Source organism: Silurus meridionalis, chromosome 14 (genome assembly GCF_014805685.1).
Source record: "Silurus meridionalis isolate SWU-2019-XX chromosome 14, ASM1480568v1, whole genome shotgun sequence".
Classification (NCBI taxonomy): Eukaryota; Metazoa; Chordata; class Actinopteri; order Siluriformes; family Siluridae; genus Silurus; species Silurus meridionalis.
In genome coordinates, this window is record NC_060897.1 from 15743514 (window position 1) to 15770909 (window position 27396).

Here is a 27396-nt window from a genome sequence, read left to right on the forward strand (position 1 = left end):
GTGATCAGAGATAGCTGTTTCCATCCCAGGAACTATGTGGAACACTTTCTACATTTCCACATACACACACACACACACACACACACACACACACACACACACACACACACACACACACACACACACACACACATATATACGTATACACACCTGTGTTTATACCTAGGAATAGTTTAAAGTAGCCAAACTACATTATTCTTTAAGCGCACAGAAAGAAAAAATGGCAACTCAGGATCAAGCTGTAAAATCTGGAGATGTGAGATGCAGTCAAATACATTTTATTTTGAAAACAGATGAAATACAAGCATCATGAACTCAGATATTTGAAATGTCACATACTGTATATAGGGATAAGTTTAATGTCAAGTGTTACATAAAAGAAAGTGTTTCTATAAATGACACAAGCGTGTGTGGCTATAGTTTACGCAAGTCCATTCTAAATTTGCATGCGTCACACGTTATTCAAATAAAATGCACTAAACCTCGGAGATATAAACACAGAGTTTGCATTATATGTCTAAGAGCTAACAGTGTACATAAAAAATAAGCAAATAACGTTATCTTTATGATGGGACATAGATAAGAATGCGTGAAATAATGTCTAATGTTAAAGAATGTTTTTGCAAAGCTGTTTAAGCCCTTCTACGCACACACACACACACACACACACACACACACACTTAGTATTTATATCATTTATACATATAACATCCGTAAATAATAAATCACATTGCTAATAAATTGTGACTCAGAAGAAAAAGTATATCTTGAAAACAAACAAAAAAAACACAGACAGATATGTGAGAAACAGCATAGTGGTCTGCATGCCAGCAATGACTGCACTGACTTTTGTCTCTTTATTTCTGGCATTGATGGGGTTTTCAAGGCAGAGTATAAAGAGCCTTCTGTAAAGGCGCATCCAGACACACACACACTCCTCCTGTCTACACTGATATCACAATCAGAGGGTCACAGCTGCAAGCCTTTCCTTCGTACTCTGCGAGCAACGCAGACACGCACGGGTGCATACACACATACAGCTGCACGTGTTGTTTTTGAACTGTGGTGAGTCTGGTCTGGAGTGTGTGGGGGGTTTGTTTCCTCCAACAGCTCCAAATGATGCCCCATCCAGGCTGCTGAAAAGACAAGGTTGTTGTTGAAAATCTTACCCACAAGAAATACAGCTACTTTATTTAAATGGATCTGAAAGCAGAGCACAGAAACACACTGTTTATTCTTGCAATGTTTGCTGGATGTCAGTCGATAAAAACGAAACAAAACTCAGATTATGTGATTTTCTCATAAAGAAATCTTGGGATACCCAAAACAAATTGGACAGATAAGCATTTGAGGTTTAAGGGCCTAACTCAAGGGCCATAAAGTGGCAGCTTGTTAGTGTTGGGATTTTATCTCACAAACTTTTGATCAGAAATCCAACGTTTTAACCACTGAGCTACTGCTCAGGCAAGCTGCATTCATTAAAATTGGTAAGAAAAACTTTGGACATAAGAGCCTATTGGTACATACAGTATATCAGGGGAAACAAAGCAAAATGCACTCATAATGTGTTAACATTAACGTGCTGTCGAGCACATAAACAATTCTCAAATTTTCACTTGAAATACTATCAATTGTTTTCAAAAACCTTACACAGTATAGACAGACAGACAGACAGACAGACAGACAGACAGACAGACAGACAGACAGACAGACAGACAGACAGATAGATAGATAGATAGATAGATAGATAGATAGATAGATAGATAGATAGATAGATAGATAGGCAAAATATAACTAATATTTCAGTTCATTTATAACTATTTAAATATTTCTTCCCCCAAATAATAGTTTTACCAGTTTCCTCAAATAATCCTATGTTTTATTGCGCATTTTGTTATGAATAAAGAATATCTATTAGAATGAATAAAAGCGTGCCTAAACTGACACCTGGAAACACTGACCATACGGCAACATGTGTTTCTAATTTTCACCTGATTTTTGGGAGGCAGACAAAATCATGTGCAAACCTGGCCACCTCTAATTGCCTAAAGTTTAGTACATTGAATGAAATATGCAATTAGCCCCACTTCCAAAATATACACACTTTTTTTTGCACTTCACACTTTTTGCGCATATAAGGCCCACTATAGGTAATGGTAATGTAATGGGTTTTATGATTCACTATATATAATGAATGGTTTTTCTATTAAGTGCAAAAAGTAATCACACATATACTTTGCAACTGTGACCCTGTTCTGCATTTACATTTTGAGTGACCTGAAGAAGTTTTTCTTTCTTTAGATATATTGCACCAAAGCACAAGCGCATGGTCACTGCATATATGCTTTCAAACACAATTTCCAATCCTTTTTACTAATGTCTTTTGTATAAAGTCAAATGCAAATGGAACTGTTTAGTCACTGTTCCTGTTGAAACACCACCGGCTGAGCAGTCTTTGTGTCTATAGCCCTGCCATCTGTGCCAGTCCCAAGTAATAAACCCTCTTTCAGAATTCCTCAGAAATGTTCCTTTTTTATTCTTGATTCAAAATTGTATTTAGCTGGGTACAATAAACATAGTACAGTACAGTTGGGTGTTAATTGTTTAACTGTTTTATGTAGTACACCTGTCTGCGACCATCTGCACTCATTATCCATTAATACTGTAATCAACCTGTCTAATATAAAGATTTGTTCCTTGAATGTACTGTATATGTGGCAGTGGAAGCTTAGCCAGGCATTAGCTGTGAGTAGACAGAAAGCAGGCAATCCAGCAGGTAAAGCATTATGAATTAAACCTGTGGCTTGTTACAGCCAGTTTTCTTTTTTGTGCTTTCAGGGTTTTTTGTTTGACAGTAACCAGAGAGATAGAAAGCAGAAGAGCTTAGCAGAGAACAATCACTGAAAAGTGTGTTTAGAGTTCACGAACGAAGCAAGCACTTGCTCATGTACAGTAGAGTTTTACCTGTCTCTATGATTCTTCCTCCACACCCTCACATGCCAGGGTTTTACAGTATTGTTGATAGGAATTTGTGCAAAGGTGGCAACCTGTAATAAGGAGTGATTAAGGGAACAAAAAAAATGTTGTCCTTTTTGCATGACAGCCTGTCATTTTAGTGATTGTATTAATGCATTTAAACTGCAAAAAAGTACATAAACTAATGCAAAAAACAAAATAGGCACTTTCAAATGACAAATTATCCTTCATTTTATTGAAATACACTGATTCCTTCTCTAGCTAAGTTTAAACTGAAATGTTGAAATACAATTTTTCAATTCTTTTCAGTTTTATTTTTAGATATTAAAAAGTAATGGTTGACCAGAAAATGAATAAACGTGTGGTATATCACAATAAGTGTGTCATGTGATAAAGCAAAAGCAGATGTAAGTGCATAAATCTTTTGATTGTAATTTTGCCAAATAAAATCTAAGGATGACAAAACATCAATTAATCAATCAATTGTCCAGTATTCTATATTTAGATACATAGAGAAGTCAACAAAGTTTCCATTGGCTGGGAATATACTACATTCTATCAAATAAAGTGTTAAATCTTAAACAATTAAATTTTATGACAAATAGTATTTACAGTTTTTAATGCATCACATCGTAAAAATTGCAAATCTTTATTTAGTGTTACCCTATAGTAACACCCAACAAAGATTATTTTTTTATCTTCTGCTTGATCTAAATATGAAAATGTGTTCAGGTGCTTTCATACTTTTAAACTAAAACTAGGATAACTATGACTTAAGCATCATTATTATGAGCTGACCCCGATGAACTGTAAAATCTTATATATTAATAAATGACAGGACAGTGTGGTTTACGAGCTGGGTAACATAGCAACTTGCATATATACAAACACCTGCTTTATTGTGATAAAGCAACTCCTGCTTTAATGTTGCCTGCACATTTGTGAAAAGATCGGGGCAATTAGCCTTATCAATGTAACAGAGTCTATAAACACATCTTTAGGTTATGTGGTTATCATATTACTTTGTAGAACTACTATGACTCAATATAACAAAATAAAAATAAATTATTAAAAAAGTTTTTTTAATTTAAAAATTTAAAAAACGCATTTAAAACAGACATCTACTTCCACAATCTGTGCCTCCATGTTACTCCAGCTGTCTGTCTTCTACTAGTAGGATTAATATTGGGACTGATGGAGCCTAGTGACATCAGGATGAGAAGATTGTGTCAGTGTTTCAGGATGGCTGGAATGCATGACTTTGATCAGCAGATTATGATTTCAGCATTCAAGCTAAACCTGGCACATGCATTCTCTTTTGATCCCACTTCATGTCACACACACACACACACACACACACACACACACACACACACACACACACTGGACAGCAAGACCCTACTATCCTCTTGCTGAGATTTTGGCTCAGATTTAAACAAGCCAAGCCATGTAATTCTAAACTTGCTCTGACAGAGCTAAATTATCATGCTTCCTGGGAGGCAGGAACATGGAAATCTTTCTAAATTAAAGGGAGATTGCAGCATGTAAAGATTTTTTTTTTCTTGAAGGTGCCACAATATGTTTGAATCAATAGGCAGGTATGAGCAGATAAAAAAAGAAAGTGAAATTAAAGAGGAAGAGAAGCCTTATAGAAACAGTATCCTGACCTGATATTTTGGCTTTGATTTGAGTATTCAAATTCAGCTAACAAAGAAGAACCAAAGATATAGTCGTGTTATTAAACTAAAGAAGGAAATGATCAACCAAGTTCATAGAGTTGTAAAAAGTCTGTGTGTGACTGTGTGGGGGTGTTTGTGTGTGTGTGTGTGTGTGTGTGTGTGTGCAGCAAACACTGTTATCCAACAGTACATTTTACCCAGTGTATGACATTTCATCTGTACTCTTGGCACAGTCTGCTTGAAGTGACCTCAAAAAGAGTTTAAGTTTAAGTTTAATGGTCCTGCTGGTTCTTTCTGATTGGCTCACTGCAAAGAGTTGCAATCCATTCACTTATTAACATACACACCTCCAATCTCATAGGCTGCTAAGGATGATCTTATGATTACAAGTCACACTGATAGTAAAAATGTTCCATGGGTGTAGTATACTGCAGAAATTTGATCCAATGTAGTAAACACCTGGGCCAGACTGATAACCAATAATAACCAGACAGGTAATGACCTGCTAATTACTTCAATAACAAACTGATAATTACAAAGATTACATTAGTATGCCATTTTTTTTCCTTATTCTTATGAAAACTGTCAATGGTCATAATGTGCTATCAGTTTTCTGTGAACTTTCATCCCCTAAAAAGCAGAGTAAGCATATAAACTTAATAATTAGACTGCATTGAGTTGCATCAAACAATTTAATAACAATTTGATATTAGGTTTAGGCCTATAATTTTAACACATAAATAAATATATTAACTTTTTAAACTAAGTTTATTAAGTACTTATCAAGCGAGAGAGAGAGAGAGAGAGAGAGAGAGAGAGAGAGAGAGAGAGACATTAACTTCTAACAAGCAAACTCATGTTAAACCACAAGTGCACTTATTTTGAGAAAACTCAGTGGCCATATCTATAAGCCTTTTTTCTTTTCTAAACCTGATGAAACTTCTCTTCTAATAGCTGCATACCAGACATACCGCAGCAGGGAGCGTCCCATACAAACACCTTTATCACACACTGTACATCATAAGCGGCTCATGATCATAGAAGTTGTTGAACCAGAATGACATTAACATCGAATCTTCAAACAAAATGAAGCTTTGATATCACATTTGACTTACACCACAGCCTATTATCTGGTTCTGCGGACAATATAGTTTTAGATATACCTTTATTTATCTGCTTTCAAGTCACACACAGAAGAGCAAATATAATTAACTGGGGTTGCCAGTTTTCAGCAAACTTTATCTAAAAAGTTATATAAGGTGGCAAACAAGGTCACCATGCTGATTGCCAGCTGCAGAGTCATTTTTAAGCTAGTTTAGTTTTGCATAAAAATGTGACCCTGGCAACCCTGTCATTGTCTATCCAGCACTTTGCTCATCTTGTACTGAAATTGCCTATAGCATTATTGTTTGGTCAATTAAGACAAATGGGACAGTGATCACACTTTAACATTTGCAAAACAGTAGAACGTATATACCTGTCATAAAGTGACGTGCCCCTGTAGATGATCCTCCAATGATATAATCTATTATACAGAAAAAAAAAAAAGATTGTGTTTAAGGTGAGAATTTTTTATTTAAAGGTAGGGAAAATAAAGTATTTAATCTGAGCACAGATTTTAGTGATATACTTGGAATAATATTTGGTTATATACATCATAAATTGTATTAGGTGTGGCTATGTGAGGAAGATTTTAAGTAAGGTTTCCATCTCTTTGTAGACTCATGGTAAAGTGCAGGCAATAAAAAATGTATGATATATATATATATATATATATATATATATATATATATATATATATATATATATATATATAAAGAAAAGGAACAAATCTAGGACTTAACTCTTCCTCCTGACCACAAGAAAACTTTCCTAAAATAAATGTTATTTAATCATATTTGGCATTCTTAGTCAACAGCTGCATTTGAAAAGAAGAACTTTCAAATGCTGGGTCATGGAGTGCAGGAAATAACTGAGTACTGATGTAAAGGTCATTATACAAATGATGTTTGGCAGCGGATCTGTTATGTTGAAGTGATAATGGACAATATTATATTTGCATACAGTTGGATAGTATAACTAAAATAAATGAAATTAATGCATGAATGAATGAATTAGTAAATAAATAAATAAACTGCCAGCATAAAATAAATGCTATATTATGTTTATACTACATGGTTATACTGCATATATAAGGAACATTTTTACAAATTTAACTCGTAGTATTAATGTGATCAGGCTAAATTCCTCTTCAATAACCTCTTTATACAGGTCAGAGTTGCAGTGGATTGTGAGATGGGGAAATACCATAAAATGCATTTAAGAATGTCCAGCATTACTTGAATGTAGTACAAACAGACACAAACACACACACACACACACACACACACACACACACACACACACACACACACACACACACACACACATCCATGCACTTACATTTACTTCAACCCATACAACTCTTTCCACCCACCCACACACAGCTACGAACACACAATACTAATTAGCATTTTCCCCTGCATTTAGTAATACTTCTCCGCTCTTTCTGCTGTCCAGCAAACACCAGCAGAGGATTTCTTCAATTTCCAGCCAGTAAGGCCTGTGTTTTCCTGTTTGCATATTTACTTGTCAGCAAAATGGCCATCCAATTAATCATAGACCTTAAGCAAACCACTCTGAGAAAGAATTTCCAAATCACTGTTTACACACTAATTTGTTCTTGTAATATTAATATCATGGGTTTAAAAAGTCAGCAGTTTTTGGAATGCTGACTTTCATGCACAAAATTCTGAGCGGGTGTAGAACATGAAGCTAGCCAGCCATGGTGGGTATAATGGGGGCAGTGTGTGAAATTGGATGGTGGATCACAGGTATGAAGCTTGCTCTGGGCACAAATGTAACATAGTATTTGAAATAGCAATAATAAGCAGAATGTTGGATTCTCCCTTTTTGTAAATATAGATTTTAGCATTAATAATTTTAATGTGTGGTTATTTACGCTTCAAGCTGTCTTTCACTGAGATTGATTTCAGGAATTAATTGTGCTGATTCTACATCAGTGCTCTTACCACAAGTACCAGTGAGTTCTACCTGTTTATTATATTTAACCAAAATTTAAGGAAGAAATGTGTGCATACTACAATTCAGAACAACAGGTTATGACCTACCACTACACTTTCAGGTACCACTGATTGCCTGAAATCCATAGGAAGACAATGGCTCAATGCATGGTCCCCGAAACATATATTAAAAGCCCTTCAAAAACCAAATAAATCAACATCACGTCGAATTTGAAGCAAAGTCTATGGAACAATCTTCCGTCTGCTCCTCAGACGAGTAATTGCTCACTTTTCACATCTCATGTGTTTTACATTTCCTTTTCGGATTGGAGTGCAATGGAGCATTCTTCCACAGCTCCCTCAAAGTTTACCCAAGTGCGGTTTCTGGAGCTGGAGGCCCCTGACTATTAACTGAACCTGGGCCACGCTGTCGATTAGACAGTGGAAACATTCCCCCATCAAGCTGAAGGAGCTTTTCACATCCTCTACAAGATCAGTACATGCTCCAGCGCAGACAAGCAGGCCATAAAGTGTTTGGCGCTTGTGACAAGTCCATTTAAGACCAATTGAGCAGGCTGGTGATAGTAAGAAAGCAAACAGAAACCTCCTAGTGATCAAATATTGACTCATATTCATGGATAGAGATGCTGACTTTGACCAGGAACCTTCCAAGTTGATGGGCAGTGTGAATTTTGCCAGATTTAAAAAGAAGATCAGTAGGGAAAGTGTGAACAATTAACCAACAAAGCTGAGACAGTATTTTCCAAGTTGTTTAATTTTTTTTATTTATCATCTTCTGGTAGGTCTTTTAAAGCAAAGTGCGGCTACATTTCCCAAATTTTGCACTTTAAGCTTACTGTTTAATAATAACAATTAAAAAAAGCCCATTCCGGTCTGTGGATGTCCTATCATCTTGTGCAATAATTCCACATTTGTAGATTGATATGTTTCCCTGACATCTTGAGAAGATTCCTAAAAGAATGACATCGTTATTGTTACACCTTATAATAACAATTAGTTGTCTCTAATAGCATGAGGTACAATGTTTACAAAATTTAAGCATGAAATGAACAACTTCCTATTATTAAGTTGACAGATGAGTCAGTGAAGATAAAACTATTTATCTCCTCTGTAATTAGAGGCACTAACTTTCACAGTTCACCAAGCAGTGTTACAGTCTTCCTTTGTGATAAGGAGATAATTAAAGGCTATACCTGTCAGCAGCTAAACAGCACACAGTCTAATCCATCTCTCCTCGCTTTACCCTATATTTGTGATTTGTTTAGAATGGGTTTTTTAAATGATTTTCATAGCTACCAAAGCAGAATAAAAAGATGCATGGTTGTTAAGCACATTAATGACAAATTTCATTGATTTTGCTAGTACATCATACCATGCTTCCATTGAACTGCACATTCCTTAAGGGAACTGTATGATTATGTAAGAAACACTAAAATGTTACCACTTTCTCACTTGTTCCCCTGTAAAAAAATAAATCTAAACACATCCATCCAAGCAAACACATTAAAAACATTTAAACTTATCTTATATACTGTATATATATATATATATATATATATATATATATATATATATATATATATATATATATATATATATATATATATATGTAAGACATGATGTATAAATGTGATGTACAGGAGTGTGAGGGCTTGTGATGACTCAGAGTGCGTCAGTTGGAACAGGACATGTAGCAGAGGACCTGCAGTGACTCATGCTTGAATTAAACGAAGATTGCCAGGCATGGAGAGGATTACTCACTGCTTCACTCTGTGAAAAGTCAGAGCAGCTAATCAAACTCTAGTGAGAGTTTCAATACGTGATCCACTCAAGTGTTAAATGGAACTAACTTAAATGAGAAAAGGGCAACAGTTTTCAGATGTAAGCAAACTCAATTTGAGTGAAAAAAAATTATAGCTGAGGTTAGATATAGGTTATAGATTATTCATTCGATTAAAAAAACATCCTTCAAAAATGTAACATTACATTTAACACATTTTCTATTTCTGCGTTCAAGTAATATGTGATTGTGTGTGAAAACATACACGTTTTAACATTATGAACAGAAATTGCAAATGTGACCTCATCTAACATGCAATCAAAAATGAAAAATAGAACCACATGCACCAAATGTGGAAACATGAATAATTTAAGAGAAATAAAAATACAAAAAAAAGCCAAGTGAATCATTACATATTACATATCGTATTCATGTGTGTCATTTATGCAGATTTTTATTTAGGTTAACATTAAATTAAAGGGTACAGCAATATAATTATTTTGGATTCATACAAATAAATTTTTGAATATTATTATTTATATATTAGTTATTTCATATATATATATATATATATTTACATTGAAATTTTTTAATGAAATCTAATGGGTAAAAAAATTTTTCATTATTTTGTGATGATATATGGTTAATATGGACCCTATCCCAACTAAAAAGCTTTGGTATTAATTAAAATGCTGAGTACACCCCAGGCCTCTTCACCCTACATCAGTCCCTGTCTTTTCTAATGCCATTGTTGCCGAATTAGCAAAAATATCCACAACTTCATTCCAAAATCTAATCCAACATCTTCCCAGAGGAGTGGAGGTTTTTAGAACAGCACATGGGGTCTTAATGTAGAATGGGATGCTCAAAATGCACCTATAAATTTTAGGTCAGGTGTCCACAAACCTTTGTTCATAGCGTGTGTGTGTGAGAATTGTCACGTTATTAACCTTCAGCAGTTCATTTTAGCATGCTGCGTGTATAAAATTTCCTGAATCAAATTCACATTTATCCCAAATTCTGCAGATTCCTGACATCCTCTACTTTGCTCATGTGCTTATGAGGGTGACCTCATTTAGCCCGAACACATCCACTTCCAACTCACCCTTGACTTCTCCCACATTCCCTACTCTATGCTCACTCCATTTGACCTGTGGCAGTGGAGGCCCCTATCCAGCACCTCCCTCCGATCTAAACTTCACTTCTGGAAGCTTCATATAGCCATCAATGAATGGCGTATTGTCCCCCTTCAAGATAAATGACTCTGCCAACAATATGGGAGAACTGTCACTTTGCCCCTCTATTCATAGAGTAAAACACTTATCTTGAGCTGTCCTAGAACCTTTGACTTCCTAACAGTAGAAAGGAAATGGAGGGTCAGCTCCTTTTCTTATGCAAAACAGCACAGCTGAGCTCCCTGATTTATCTGTAGGAAATTAAAAGCTTTTAGGCCTGATAATATCCACAAACTATTACAAGACAAAGTGGCCTTGTTTGGACTTAGCAAAATAAAAATGTTCAGGTTTGACGTAATAGAGCTTACACAATGTTGATTTATGTCGGTAGCTTACTCTTTTGAATGATCCATTCTCTGTAGTGGAGTGGGTTAAAAACGGGATTACAGTTACTGTATAATTTAATTATACTGTAACATAATAGTGTTATAGTATTTAAAATGAATGCCTGGACTCCTGTGATAAGCCGTGACTGACTAGGCCATGAAAAACAGCTATAGGTGCTTTTCACCATGTCAGCCCAAATTAGACACAGAGTCTGATTTATGGCAAATGTAAACATTGGCCATCTGAGTTTAATTACAATGCACCAATAAAATAAACGGCCCCTAAATGAACAGTAGTAAACGCACGCTTCATTAGAGTGTGCTGTTGTGACAAGTACATCATGAAATACTCACTATGGCTAATTACTGTACAAGGCCTCTTTGGTTTTTCAGGATTGCAAATTTACAAATAAAAATAAATGTGTACATTCGACTTGCAGTGTATTAAAGCTGTATGATTAGATTGCCGTACCAGACATGTAGCAGACAATCTCTGCATGTAACATTTGACACGCTGGAAGTTAATAAACATTAGCAGAAAGTCAGATTTGATGATTTCTTGAATGTTTAACAACATATTGCATTCAGTGTTTCTTTTTTAATGTACAAATATGTGTGTGTAACACTGTTCGCAAATTTGTGAATGCTGTACAGAAAAAGGTCAGTGGTGTAAAAGGCAGTAATGTAATTCATAAGGCCATATAGTAAGTAAGGGTTTTTAGAATAGAATAGCCACATATATATGAAAGTGAAATTCTTTCTTCGCATATCCCAGCTTGTTCAGAAGCTGGGGTCAGAGTGCAGGGTCAGCCATGATAGGGCAACCCTGGAGAACAAAGGGTTAAGGTTAAGGGCTCAAGGGCCCAAGAGTGTTAGCTTGGCGATACCGGGGCTTGAACCACCAACCTTCCGTTCAGTAACCAAGCAGCTTAACGACTGAGCTACTGTACCACTCTCCACATTTTATGTGCCACATGTACTTTACAGCACAGTGAAATTCATCCTTTAATTATCCCAGTGATGTTAGGAAGCTGGGGTCAGCCCTGATACAGCGCCCCTGGAATATAGAGAATTAAGGGTCATGCTCAAGGCGCTGTTTCAGGGGCTCAAGAAGGACAGTTTGGCGATACTGGGGCTTGAACCTCCAACCTACTGAGAGTAGTAACCCAGAGCCTACCACGAAGCCACAAAATTCATAATATTTTTTGAAAGTATGATTTATTAATGATCATATGTATTAATAATCATACTTATTTATTAATTTATTTGCTTATGACAGCAAGCATTAATTTATTTGTCTGACAATTAATCTATTTTAAGTCAATTAATATTCAACTTAGCCATATTATTATTATGATTATGATTATGATGATTATTATTATTGTTATTATTAATAACAATAATAATTATTATTGTTATAATAATAACAATAATAATATAGTGGTAATAGCAGAAATCAAAGTAGTAGTAATATTAGTATTATTATATTGTTTTAATTTATTTAAGCAAGTTTGTGAATCTGCTACAGTTAAACTGGACATTTTTACAGATGCTTTTGCTCCTGTACTTGCAGGTAATCTTTGATAACCAGCATATATTATTGTGTTAAACAAGGTGCTCTATTGTGTATGTTATTTTCTTTACCATCCTTTTTTACAACATACAATACAACATCTAATCTTTCATGGAAAGCAAGTAAATATTTGAAAATCTAAAATGTTTATTCACAAAACCAAAAAAATTAAGAAGGTGTAAAATAAATATCAACGTCATAATGTATATTAGAAAATAAGACTTTTGTGCTATGTTCATTGTAAAACATTTTAGAGAAACAAAGATTTAATTCAGTTTTCCCTACGTGTAGGAAATATAAATGGCAGGGAGTTTCCGATGCAAAACAAAATTTATATTGTGAATATTCAACATGAAACAAATACTTTTATCTCTATGCTGACCTTGTACATTGTTATCATTGTTAAAATGTAATTCTTCCAACCCTATTTTCCCTTAGCTTTCCCCCACACTGAAAAGTCTGGCTGAGCTAACAAAAAAAGAATGTTGTCTATCTCACTTTATTTGAATGTGATGACAGAATTTTTTAAAAATAATTTGTATATACTAAATTTTGTAGTCTCTCTAGTATATAAACAGATCTGTATGAATAAAGTTAAAATAACTGAATAAAATCATCTTCTTTCAAAACTTTCTGTAACTATAACATCTTTTAAAAAACAATTACATTATTTGCAGTTACAATACAATAGTTTTTATGTTTTATTACACTGAGCTAAACTAAACAATCCCTCCATATTTATAATCTTTTGTAATAGTGTTTTTTTTACACTCACATATCTGTGCTAATAAATGCCATTCATTTGTAAAGTACAGTACAGTGTGTACATTGTAAAGCTGCTTGGGAAATATATATGTTGGAATGCTGTGTAAAATGTAAATAAAAACAGAAAGCAATGATTTGCAAATCTCATAAGCACATATTACATATAGACCATAGAAAAGAGGTTCTAAAAAAGCTGGGACAGAACCATGTTTTTTACTTTGTAGCATCCTCTCTTTTTTAAACAACAGTCTGTATGCATCTTGGACCTGTGGAGGCCAGCTGCTGAGTTTTGGGAGCATTGTCTTGCAAGAAATTCCCTAAAAAGTCATTTGGGTGGATGCATATGTTGCCATAAAACATGTCTATACCTTTCAGCATTCATGATGCCTTCCCAGATGTGAAAGCTGCTCATTCAGTGGGCACTAATGCACCTCCATGCCATCATTGCCTATTGAACTGAGTGCTAATAACAAACCAGCTGGTTCCTGTACTCTGTCCAGTAGGGACAGGGTTCAAAAAGAACTTTGAATCTTGACTGGTCTGGCAATTTTCCTTATTCCATTTTAAATGAGCTTTAGTCATGGGAAGATGGCAACTTTTCTGGATCATGTTTGCATATGGCTTCTTTTTTACATCGTAGGACTTTAACATGCAATGATAAAATTGAATGCAATTTAATGAAATTCTTGCTCTGTGAATCCTATCAGCAGCCTATGCCATACATTCAAAAGGACATAAGAAAAAAGACATAAATTACATAAGACATATTTATAAGACAAATTACAATTTGCAATAATCAAATGAAATTAAAAATGTTATTGATCAAATACACAGTATGACCTGTAGTTGCATAGAATACAAAGAAAAGGTCAAATCTGTTAGAATAAAAATTTTAATTGCAAGACTAAAAATTTAAAAGAATAACAACGTAACAAACATAATAAAAAAAAAAAATAAATAAAAATAAAAACAGATTTGTGTTAAAATGCTACGTTAGAATGGCATAGCTTTTGTCATTGACGATAATACATAATTTAATCAGTAACGCACATTTAACACTACACGTTACATGTGTTTATAACATTAATGATTAAGATAATTTTAGTTTTTAAATGCTAGCTTGAAATGCTAGCTTTTCGGAGTCTTGGAACCTGCCTGGATGGTCACTTATATCAGGTAACATGGAGAGGCTTGAAATCTGCTTCATACAGACTCCTAACTGGTGTCCCACAAGGCTCAGTGTCTGGTCCTTTTCTTCCTCTATGCTCACTTTCTTGGCAAAGTCATATTCTCACAATAGTTTTCTTATCAATGCTTTGCTCAACTTATCTTTACCTTCCCTCCCTCAGATCCCACAGCTTCTGCTTGGACTAAGCATGTCTGGCAGACATATTATCATAGATGAGTGCTCATCAGCTGAAACTCAATCCAAGCAAAACTGAACTGCGAGTCATCCCAGGTAATTTATCTCCAGGTCAGGATCTTACGATATCCCTACTCAAAGCTCTTATCACTCTTCACACTGCACCATGCTCCCTCAAATCTTCTAGCATTGCTTGACTTGTACCACCATCTCTCAGGGTAAGAGGTAAGTATATATCAAAACTCTTTTCTGTTCCGGCACCAAGGAAGTGGAATGAACTTCCCCAAGATGTCCTAACACCTGATTCACTGCCTACCTTCAAACGACGGTGAAGACCTACCTCTTCCTGAAACAATTGAACCCGCATTTATTTTCCTTCTTTTAAGTCTTTAATTCTTGCCAACAGAGTTTTAGGCTAATGGTTAGTCTGCAACAAGTGTTGATTTATTCATTAATATAGACTTCAGAGCATTAGGGTATGCTTTGAATAAGGGTGTCTGCTAATTGCTGTAAATATACAGTACATCTAAACCTATTAGCAAGGGTTTAGTAGCTTTTGCCATTGATGCTAAATATCTGTTTCTCCTTTCAACATTTCTCTATATTTATAAACAAAAAATGTGAGTATAATCTTTTAAAAATATTAAATCTTTGAATAGGATTTTACTGGACTGTAAACCACGAGCACACCACCCAGATGTTCGGACTCTAAGTAATGTGCAACAAATTGATTGACACACACACACACTAAGACAAAGGTCTCCAGCTGCTCCATACTTTCATGGCACGTCTCTTGCCAAGGTTGACTGATAAGATTAAGTTCTTTGGATGGTTTATATTAGAGCTTTTGAGTTTGATAGTTATCAGCTGAATTTAGCCAAAAAGAAACATTTTAGTCACTGCAAAAAATTAGTGGGTTACAAAGTATTGACTCCAATTTATAACACCGTACACCAAAATGAAAATAAACCAAGTCGGTGAATTGATTTCAAGGAAGCATTTTGCACATCAGCTTTGGGTGACCCCTCCCTATCCAAACCCATGAAACATCCCATCAGGACTTATTGCAGCTGTGAGGTTCTTCATTTTGCACTGACACACAGACATCTGCTACACTGCATGTGTTGTGGAAGTGTTTGTCTGGAAAACCTAAGCCAAAAAAAAAAATGTATGCCAGTCTTTACAATGCCACTGCATGAAAGAAGCAGTACTGACTCACAAAGTGATTAGGTGATATCAGTCATGCTGCAACATGTATCAAGCTACAATGATTAGAATTGGAAAATGATTTTAAGTTGCTGCTATGGTGCATGACATAGATTACTGACACGATTGTTGTCTTTATTTCACCATGACCAAATCAGTGCTGTTCAGTTGCAAGATAGATTTGATTATAAAAACTTGATATTATTTCATTTTACTTTAAAGTCCATGGAAAACTACAATCTTCTTCTTCTCCTTCTTTCAGCTTCTCTCATAAGGGGCCACCACAGTGGATCATCCGTCTCCATGTCCTCTACAACTGCTTCTTTTACACCAACTACCTGCATGTCTTCCCTCAATGCATCCATAAACCTCCTCCTTGGTCTTCCTCTTTTCCTCCTTCCTGGTGGCTCCATCCTCAGCATTCTCCTACTGATATACCCCATGTCCCTCCTCTGCACATATCCAAACCATCCTAATTGCGCCTCCCTCACCCAGGTCTCCAAAACGTCCTACATGCGCTGTCCTCTAATAAACTTATTTCTAATCCTGTCTATCCTCGTCACTCCCAATGTAAACTTTAACATCTCCAGCTTTGCTACCTCCAGCTCCACCTCCTGTCTTTTACTCAATGCAACTGTTTCTAAACTCCACCCTGCCTGCACTCTTTTCTTCACTTTTTTAACACACTCTCCATTACTTTGCACTGTTGACACCAGGTACCCGAACTCCTCTACCTTCTCCACCTCTTCTCCCTGCAACCGACCACTCCACTGCCCTCCCTCTCATTTACACACATGTACTCCTACTGAATTTCATTCCTCTTCTCTCCAGCATGTACCTCCACCTCTCCAGGCTTTTCTCAACCTGCTCCCTACTCTCACCACAACTGCAATAAAAATACAAAACCTAAAATTCACTGGTCTGCAGCATTTTAAAAAAGACATAACTTTAAAAAGACATTATATCATTTTATAAATATTGAATAATTACATTATATAATAATAAAAGAATATGTAAGATTAAAAGCTGAACAAAATGTAGTTGTTAATGCAAAATATGAGTTTGATGTATGTATAAATTACAAAATATTAATGCTAAGTATCCTAAGAGTGTTGCTGAAGTGAATAACAAAGAAGATGCCTTAAGCACCAAAGAGGAATTTAATATTGTTAACATAATTAAGTCTACAGTATGATTGATTAGTCTAAAAAATAATCGGTAAATCTTAGTAAACCTGATTATTTAGTCTCATAATTTTTTTTCAAGCACAAAACAATGCAAAGTATTGCAACACTACAGTGAATGCAGTTAAAATAATGCTCAACATGTGTAAATAATACAGTGGTACATTTTAGTCTCTAGTTACACTATATGGACAAAGGTATTGGGACACTTGATAGCCATATATGATTATTCTCAAATCTGGAAGATCTTGAGTGTCCTGCTACAGAGCTCTGACCCTACTGCACACCCCTGGGATGAATTAGAAAGCATTCAGCACCCCAGGCCTCCTCACCCTACATGATTTCCTTACTTTACTACCATCCAAATCTCCAAAACCACACTCCAACATCTAGCGGAGGATCTTCCCAGAAGAGTGTAGGTTGTTACAACAGCAAATTAGCACTAAATGTGGAATGGGATATTCAAAAAGCACATATGAATCTGATGGTCAGATGTATACAAACTTTTGTCCATTTAATGTATTTTGTTTGGATGTTTTGCTAATGCAAAACATACAAACACCCACCCAAAACAACTCTCCCCAAGAAAAAGCATATGGCATTCAGGGGTAAAGTTTACATGTGTGGTTTCACTGTAATAACAAATCACACCTGGAAAACAGGAGATATTTTTACAGGAAAAGTAAATGTTCTATGGACAAGCTATTTTTGGCTTTTATTTTTAAGCATAAATGTGTGTTAATCCCATCCTCTCCTTTTAGTCAAATACATGCCATTACTACAGGCAAACAGGGCCACAGATAGACAGGTTACATTTTCAAGAGTTGCTCTTTGGTGTACAAGATAAATGCATGGTGACATAAGGACCAGCTCTGTTATTTACTTTTTCATTATTTGTATTTATCCTGTGTAAACTCCAGGCCCGTGAACAGGGCTCTGTAGCCATATCAGCTTACAGAGTGCCTGCAATTTCACCAGGCTGCTTTGTATGCTTCGATTCAGCTGCTCTAAACAAACCATTTCTAGCCTTCATAAAATCATGCAGGCTACTCTGCTGAGCAGCCAATTAGAAGGATTTTCACTAGAACAGGACTTTAAACGCATTTTAAATGGCCTACTCTCTGATGTTTTTTTCCATATTTATGCAAATTATTCAGGGCTGGATGTGCTTTTCTAAGGTATTAACTAAAATGCAATTTATATGTTTCATGCTTTTTCCCCTGCAATATAAGATTATTCGTCAAAAGAGATGTAATCCCATGTAGTACTAGTCCTCTATTTCAAGTGAAGCTTAAAAAGACATTAACAGTGAACACATCCCAAGATGACACTAGTAACTCAGCCACCATATATCTTTTGGAAGATGCTTAATACTATATGTCAAAAGGTCTGAAACAAGCAGGAGTAACTTAATGTATGAGGCACCAGCCTGGCTACTGTTTCATTACTAAAGCTTCCTTCGTTTCAGGTGCCAGTGCAAATAGGAGTCATTCTGAAACCCTCTGTTAGTAAAAAATAGAGCTCAGCCTATAGGTTAAGGCACGGGTTCCAAAAAAAAAAGTCTCGCAAAGGCCCTGCGATGTTTATCTTTTGCAATTTTGCCCAATTTGTCTTAATTCCTCAAGTCAAGCCCCTGTAACTGTATATGAGCTGTCAAAAAGCAGTGAATTATGACTGATCACCTGCGCGGGATCCATTCTGAATTTGGCATGTTTGAAAATTGTGTAGGCTAGCTTCAGAGCCAAGTGCCTCAACTTTTTGTTAATTTCTGTTTATTTACACTTCATGTCTGTGCTTGCCCTGTAAGTGAGGAACGCTGACATCTGTACATGTCCAGATTTAATGAACTTTAAAGACCAATAAAAAGCAGAGCTATTTGCCAGAGTTTCATTTGTGCAGAATTCATCTCCATAGTACGATAAACAAAGGGAACCATGCGATCAGCATTCGAGGCCTTCAGGGCAATGTTTTTTTTTCCCTAAGAGCAATTATATCTACCCCCCCAACGCACACACACACACACACACACACACACACACACACACACACACACACACATTTCCTTATTTTCAAGAAACTGTGGATTCAATGATGCACATTTAACAGCAGTTACACTCAGGCTTCGTTATATCTGTTTGCATAGAAAACAAAAAACAAACAAAAAAAAACCTCTGTCTTTTTTTTCCAAAATAGAAGTACTGCAGGTATTTCTATGGCTCCAGTTGTTTAGCGAAATGTACAGCATGACTGGACGGTATAAACTGAACCGGGTGCTATTTATCTTATACTTTAAAATTAATTAGCACTATTGCAAGGTGACAAAGTTGTTGCCAGCTCACAGTGTAATCTGTTTGGGCTTATTCAGTGGCTGAGGTGTTTACTGGCTATTCCTGACACTATGCAGACAGACGTCATTGACACAATCCACTTATACAAACTCCACCATCCAGATCACCAGTTATTGTAGGCTTGAAATAGCACTGTGGCAGCTCATTTTTTAAGAGCACATTTTCTCCACTCTGTCACGCACATAATCCCGACCTTCAAAATAAGCCATTAAGTGTCTATGCAATATATCTTAAAATGATTCTGAAGATAGTTATATCCATCCTTATTTTATTAATGAAGGCTGCATTGAAAAAAATAAACAGTACAGCCTCAGCTAAAGTCTCTTCTACATCACTGCCTGTACAGAAGATGAGCTTAGTACATTAAAAAACCCAACAAGTGTAGCAAGGGCAAACCAAACGTGCCAATAAACATGTGGATCAAATCAGTCATTATACTGTATATCAAGTGGACATGTTGCATTCTGATAAACAACATGCAGTACAAAAAAACAATAAGCAGTGAATCCAACAGATGGGTTTTATTTGTAAAGCCAAGGCATTGGAGTTCAGACTTAGCCGTGATGTCATTTATGCTCTATTTCCACAGGTCTTGGGGGTGTTCATACATGTGTGTTTGTGTGTGAGAGAGCACTTAGGCTAGCACATTGCAGCCAAAGAGTGGGAGTTAATAGGTCGAGTCATTGCAAGTTAAACTTTGCAAATCTAAAGTTCAACCTCACAATACGTGACAAAGCAAAATTAAACTCTAGCTCGAGCGCCCCTTCAAAACAACGATCGGCACTCTCGATTCATCAGTCCATCATGGAGTCTAATTATTACCATCCGTTCTGATGTGCTAGCTTTGAGCTCAAACCCAAACTACCCCATCCCCCCCATCAAGTTCTGAACTTTAAAACCATCTGACAAACGTCTGAGCTTTCTCAATCAGGTGACCTCATCAGGAATGACATCAGTTAAGGGCTATAAGGTAAGAGTCAGTAGGATGGCATCCTCAATCTAGATTTATTCACACTCAACAAAGAAAATTTCCCTGACTTTTGTCAGGAAAACAAAACAAAACAAGATAATACAAAAAAATGACGTACTATATTATGACCTAGACTGTATAAACAACTGGACTCCTAGTGTTATTTCTTCAGTTTCAAAGCTGCTCTTGGAAATAATAACAGCTTATTTGGAATTTAATTTAAAAAAATTACATTTTAAATCAGGCCACCCCTTAAATTTCAGGGTAAAACATCATCATTTCTATTATAGCAGGCACTTCAGATCAGATGCAGATCAGGAATATGGTCCAGTTTTGGACGATCTTATTGTATGGTGTAATCTGATGAAATTGGATTTGAATGGATCAAAGACGAAAGGGATGATTATCAATTTTAGTAAGAAAACACTTGCACCTCAAAGAGTAATTATTAATAACACTCAGGTCGATGTAGTGGAGGAATACAAGAATTTAGGAACAATTATTGATAACAGGTTGAAGTTTAAACAAAATACAGATGCAATTAGTAAAAAGTCACATCAAAGATTATTTGTGCTGAGAAGTTAAATTATTTTAATGTACAGAGACGTATGACCTTTTATAACTCTTTTGTGGAAAGTATCTTGTCCTTTTCTTTTATCTGTTGGTTTTCTTTATTGTCTATAAAGAATAGGAATCGCTTGCAAGGTATAGTGAATCTGTGCTCAAAAATTTTAGGTGTTCCTTTGCGAAGTCTCACATTTTCTAATGAACAGCAAATAATGAGGATGGCACACACAATTATCGGTGACTGTACACACCCTTTGAATGACTATTTTGAGTGGATGCCCCTTGGGCGACGTTTAAGATCAATTAGATGTTCCACAAACCGGTTCAAATGTACTTTTGTGCCCGAAGCAATACGGCTATGTAACAAATCCAGTTGAATTAGATGAATTATTTTTATGGATTTTTATTTTTTATTTTTTTCCCCTTCTATTTTAAGGTATTAACAGTTGTATGTGTGTGTTCTGATTGTGTGAAGCACCACGATAGCTTGAATTAATTGCCCCAAGGGGATAAATAAAGCTCTAAACTAAACTAAACTTTACAGGAAACTGTGTGCCAGATGCTATATGTTTTGTTATTTATGTAACTGGGGTAAGAGTGCAGGTGTGTGCTTTATTTTGTGACTGTGATCATGTGACAATGGACTTGAAACACACAATATATAAACAAACATTTGTGGACCACCTGACCATCTGATTCTTATGTGCTTTCTGAACATTCCAGTCCACATTTAGTCCTCATTTTCTGTTATAATAACCTCCACTCTTATGGGAAGATGTTCCACTAGATTATGAAGTGTGGTTGTGGAGATTTGTGTTCGTTCAGCCTTGAGGGTGTTAGTTAAGTCAGGTTCTGATGTAGGGTGAGAAGGCCTGGGGTGCTGTCAGTGTTCCATGTGACCATAAAGAGTTTCATTAGGGTTGAGGTCAGAGCTCTCTACCCCCTCAAGATCTTCCACTCCAACCCATGTAAACCATATTGTATATTAATTGAGCTTTTTTGTGCACAGTGGTATTAGGTTTGGATCAGGTTTGAGTCTCCTAGTTTAAGTTAAGGAAAGTTTAATGATGCCACATCAAAGAACATCTTATACAATTGTGTTGCTCCAGCTTTGTGGTAACAGTTTTCAGAGGAACCGCATATGGCTGAAAAAGTCAGGTGTCTGTATAGTATATTGAAATATGACACATACATGCTGTGTTCTCAGATTGCAAATGTAAGAGATATTTAAGAGTTAGCACGTTTGACAATATTTATATTGTTTACAGACAATGATACTGTCAAATTACACTTTTCTGCTGTTTTTAATCAATCCTCACACTGGATCTGTACACTTTCCTCTTTTATCACAGTCCTAGAGAGGCATTCAAAAGGAAGTCCACCTGTGTCTTTATTGTACTGTATACAATAATTACATATTTGTAACAGGATTGCCATTTTTAGATAAAAAGCTTATAAACATTAAGTAGACAGTAAAGTTGATGTTTCATCAGCAAATAAAGTGTATTCTTACAAAAGAAAAGAGAAAGAGAGAGAGAGAGAGAGAGAAGAGAGAGAGAGAGAGAGAGAGAGAGAGAGTATCCAATTAAATTAACTGTTACATATATGAGTCTCTCAGAAGAGAAACAATTCATGATAATATTAGGTATATACCTAAGTGTGATTGAGCATATTTTGTGCATTTGTCTGTGAGATTGTGTGTGTCTGTGTGAGTGTGTTTCTCAGACATGTGGACTTCCACCATGCCGCCATGCTCTAGCCTTTACCATTGGCCAACTTTTACCAAGTCTCTATAAAAACTGTAAAACCATGTTATGAATGGTCATTTTAACAGACCTCACAGCTTATGTATTTCTTTGGGTGGGCCTTTGTTGCTCCCAAGTTGCCTGCAGTCATGGTCATGGTGGTTAATGCTGGAAAGGCTTCAGCTGACCCCCTGCTGTGGCCCATGACGCAAAAACTGCTCTCTGGACAGCCATCAGCACTATGTGCCAGGCAGAACGGGAGCTCAGTCTGAATAAAGATGAATGCTTTAGGGCCTGCTGATAGCGCAGACTAGCCATTTCCAGCATTAGAGAGGTATTTTATTTGTGCTTTGTGGATTAATGCAATGTCAAACTACTGTATACCATGTAAATTCCATAGAGATTGATGTGGTCCTACAGAATAGCTTTATGTATAAATACTGGTCAGTTTTAGATCATTTTTTTTATTCAAATTTCAATTATTTTTGTTATTCTACTAATTACATTGTTAAATTCATTCTGGTATAATTTGTAAAAAAAAAAATTCCTCAAACAATAAAGTTCTTACACATCTAGCCAGGTAAAGAATATACGGCATTTTGAAAGTTTTTTAATTTTTTATATACTATAAATATTATTGTTTAAATTTACAAAACATCAGTGAAAACTCATAATTCGTGTCTAAGAAGGTTTTCCTGAATACTGAACTGGTAAATATGTAAGCATATTTTCTTTGACATTTATTTTTATGATCGAGGGTTTATGTGGACAGCAAAGAAGATAAGATGACTCTGAAATACCTGTCCATTTCCATACAAGTTATCGAAAAACCAAACAGTGTTGACATGATTCCCTATTCAGCATGCCCCTGAGTGTTGTCCACAGCCCGAGTACTTAAGAGTCCTCGGGTTTAAGTGCTCGCCCTGTAAACAAATCAGCTTTTATCAAATACACACTTGTCACTCCTCACCAGCGGGCTGCAGGGAAATTTATTTTGACAACCCATACCCAACCAGACTTAGGTATCCCTGGCCGACGCCATCAGATAAATATCACCAAATTGGAAAATGGATTGGATTTGGTCTGAGTACACTTTTAGGTATCTTTTAATGCCTGTAACCTATCTAAGGTCAACAAATACTAACGGTGACTGACAAGTTGAACGACTTAATCTAATTTTGCCTTTAAGAGAAGATTAAATTCATCATAAAGTGAATGCTTGGATTCAATGCAGCATATTATCTATCCACAGCTATAGAAAATCACATTTTTTTAGCCTGCAGATATTTAGTGGGTGGTGTGAGGTTCTGTTTTGAACGACTTGAGAAAACTTACAGAGGATTATATAAGAGTTTTTTTATGTGTAGTACTAGCAGACTCCTCCCTCTACCAGTTGATTTTTTTTAGCACATGGACATCACACACTATAGAGGTTTAACACACAACCACACTAAAATAAAAATAGGATATCTTAATAACCACATGCAGCCACTAACAAAAACTATTCAAAATTATTATAACAATTGGCTGAGAAATAACTAACAAGAAAACCCAAACATAAAGCCTATTTGGTGATAAATTAATGATTATAATTTATTATTTAAAAAACTTTATTAAATAAAAATATAGTTTTATTTATATATCCCTTTTAACAATTAAAATTTTCCCAAAGCAGCTTTAAGAGATAAAGAGGTTGTGAAGTTGTAATGTATAAGTTTGGTGACTATAAGTTTGTTCCTTTTGCGATTATGGCGAAGAAAAACTCTATGGGATAGTATGAGGAACAAACCTTAAGAGGAACCAGACTCAAAAGGGAACCCAACCTCATTTGGGTGGCATTAAACGTCTATTCATTACAGTTCCATCATTGTTAAGATGTACTGTTCAATGATGGATGCTTAAATGCAGAACTGTTCATGAAAAATTAACTTGGAAATTACTTAAAAATCCTAAGTCATTGTAATAGATTATTAATATTAATCACCCCGTAGAAGCATGTTTAACCTTGACAGAAAGAGAGATGAGAGGAGAGTGAAGTGGCAAAGAGAGAGAGAGAAATAAGGATTAATACGTATACTAGTTGTATAAACATGATTAGGGTAGAAGCACAGACTTCGGCAAAACAAACATACAAATATACTATAAGACCATAAGATTATATGTGCTTCTTAAATAACTAATTAGACATTTAATCCCAATTTGCAATTATATGAACCTTTATTGTTCCGGGGAAATGTTCCACTCAATTTCATTATTGGTACTGCGTATTTATTATTGTTCATACATAGTACTGGTACTTTGTCAAGGTAGAAAAAACTATATTAATGCAATAAGGAGTCTAGAGAAATATAAACATGATGGCAGTGGATGGATAGAGGAAAATATTTTTCATTTAAATTCTAATTTTTTTATTATAATTTTAATGCTAATACATGCTTATATTAATCTGAATGTAAACATATATATTTGCATTTTATATTAACCAACATATGCTAGGAAAGCACTATGTCAATATTCCACATGCTGCACTGAATTAAACAGTCAATAAATGTACATTTACATATGTTGTATTATAGGTATAAAACGTGTTGCTGGTCTTAGTGAGGGCATATTAATTTAATGCTTTTACCAAAAATAAATTGTATATATTTCCAAACGTTTTATAAATTATTTTACGGTTGTATAATGTAGTTTTATTTTGTTTCCTTAAGTATGTATTATTTTTGAGAGTATGCATGTGTGAATGCGTGTGGTTTTATGTTTTGTGTGTTGGGGGTGCATGTGTGTATCCGTCCATGTGTTAAAGACCACGGTGCATGTTTGCATTAATGTGCAAGAGTTCAGAAACACATTTGAATAATCCAGGCGCATGGTTGAGTTGTGTCCAATCATCACTGAGGCCTTTAGTTGGCTTTTAGGGCAGCTGCTATTGCCAATCACATGGGTGTTTTGAGAAACACAACGTGGTGCTTGTAAGCGTAAAGATGAATTTCATTTGGTTTGATGGCAAAGTAAAATGAGACGAAGAAGGTGACAGCTCGCATACACTATAAACTTTGTGGTGGATCATCTCTTGAAAGCTGTGTGAAAGAAGTTTGTGTGTGTGTTTGTGTGTTTGTGTGTATGTGTGTGTGTGTGTGTGTGTGTGTGGTGTGTGTGTTCAAAATTCTAAATCCAGCCCAGCTAAACACATATATCACTGCAATTAATGATCTTGTTTTCTTTCTTCACGTGCACGCACAACCTCCCACACCCACACACAGCACCAATACACATTCACATACCCAATATCTGTCCACCTGCTGCAGTGCATGTTTATCGACCAGCGGCTGTCAGGCGTTCGCTACGCATTCCAAAGGAACTGCAAGCTCCATGCCACCATGGAACAGCACTCAGACAGCCGTGCAAATAAAATAAACGTGTGTGTGTGTGTGTGTGTGTGTGGTGTGTGTGTGTGTGTGTGTGTGTGTGTGTGTGTGAATTCTGGGACAGCAAGTGTGGGCTTTGGCAGCTGATGCAGCCAAGGAAAGATAGAGAAAACACAGGAGCGTAATAAACTTTCACCTAATATGATGCTTGTGCAGATACAAAGTGGAGACTTTTTCTGAGCTAATATAAAAGCAGGTATTAGTAATCAATATGCTTTATGTGAATCTCACTCAAGAGCTAATTGGATTGTACATGCTTAATAAAGAATAACATGTTTTAATACTGACTCCTAAATAGGCCCATATGTGTATCTGCTGGATCAGTTCTCAAATATTTTGCAGTTAGGCCACCCTTTAGACTTAAAAAAAAAAAAGTTTCAGACAGAATTCTGACAGCCCAGAATTGTTTTATTAACTATTCAAATATTAGGTTTATTATTTAGCATTATTAGAGTTTTATATTTCTGAAATTCCCACTGACAAAGCCTGTTAAGTTTCCGTTGAGATTGTTTATAGGCCACATGTGCTTCATTTGCTGAGGTTTGGACTAAACCCATTCAATGCCATGTACTGGAAATGGTCTGTTACAATATACAATTAAATTCTTACTCTGTGAATCCTCTAAGCAATTTCTGACATAAAGGGGATAAGGAAAACTTAAGGCATAACATAATGAGTTACAAAAATATTTATAGTAGTACAAAAACGCAAGTAGTGGGAAAAAATTATATGCGTATATAAAGTGTTCAGTAGGTAGGCTTATGTAGTATGTGTGTGTGTGTGTGTGTGTGTGTGTGTGTGTGTGTGTGTGTATATATGTGTGGACAAGTTAGTCTATGATATTTGTATTTGTGAAAGTGTGTGTAGAAAGGTGGAATAAGTTTGACTCCTTTCAGGACCATATGGCAATCTGTGTATGTGATGGTGGACAGGCAGTGGGTAGGTGTCATTAACAAGCCTGTGGGTAAAAATAGTTTTTCAGCACTTTCAGCAAAATAAATAATTGCAAAGTTACAATAACCTAGTTGAATAAGTGTGCAACCTATTTTTATAACAGTGGATGTGGTTATTTTCAGAATGAACTAATCAGATTCTAAAAATGTGTGAGGTTACCCAAAGCAGGCTGTGCACAGGAAATTTTCTTACAATTTGACGGAAATCTAGCATG

The 27396-nt window shown here is 35.7% G+C and overlaps 1 long non-coding RNA gene across 1 annotated transcript; it reads right to left on the minus strand.

The window, feature by feature from the left end:
- Positions 1–344: 344 nt before the first annotated feature.
- On the minus strand, positions 345–26169 carry LOC124397081. Its single transcript, XR_006927883.1, has 4 exons — positions 26085–26169; positions 6133–6180; positions 2965–3047; positions 345–1136 (listed from the first exon to the last, which is right to left on the minus strand). It is a non-coding gene; the product is annotated as an uncharacterized LOC124397081 (long non-coding RNA).
- Between the last annotated feature and the right edge of the window lie 1227 nt (positions 26170–27396).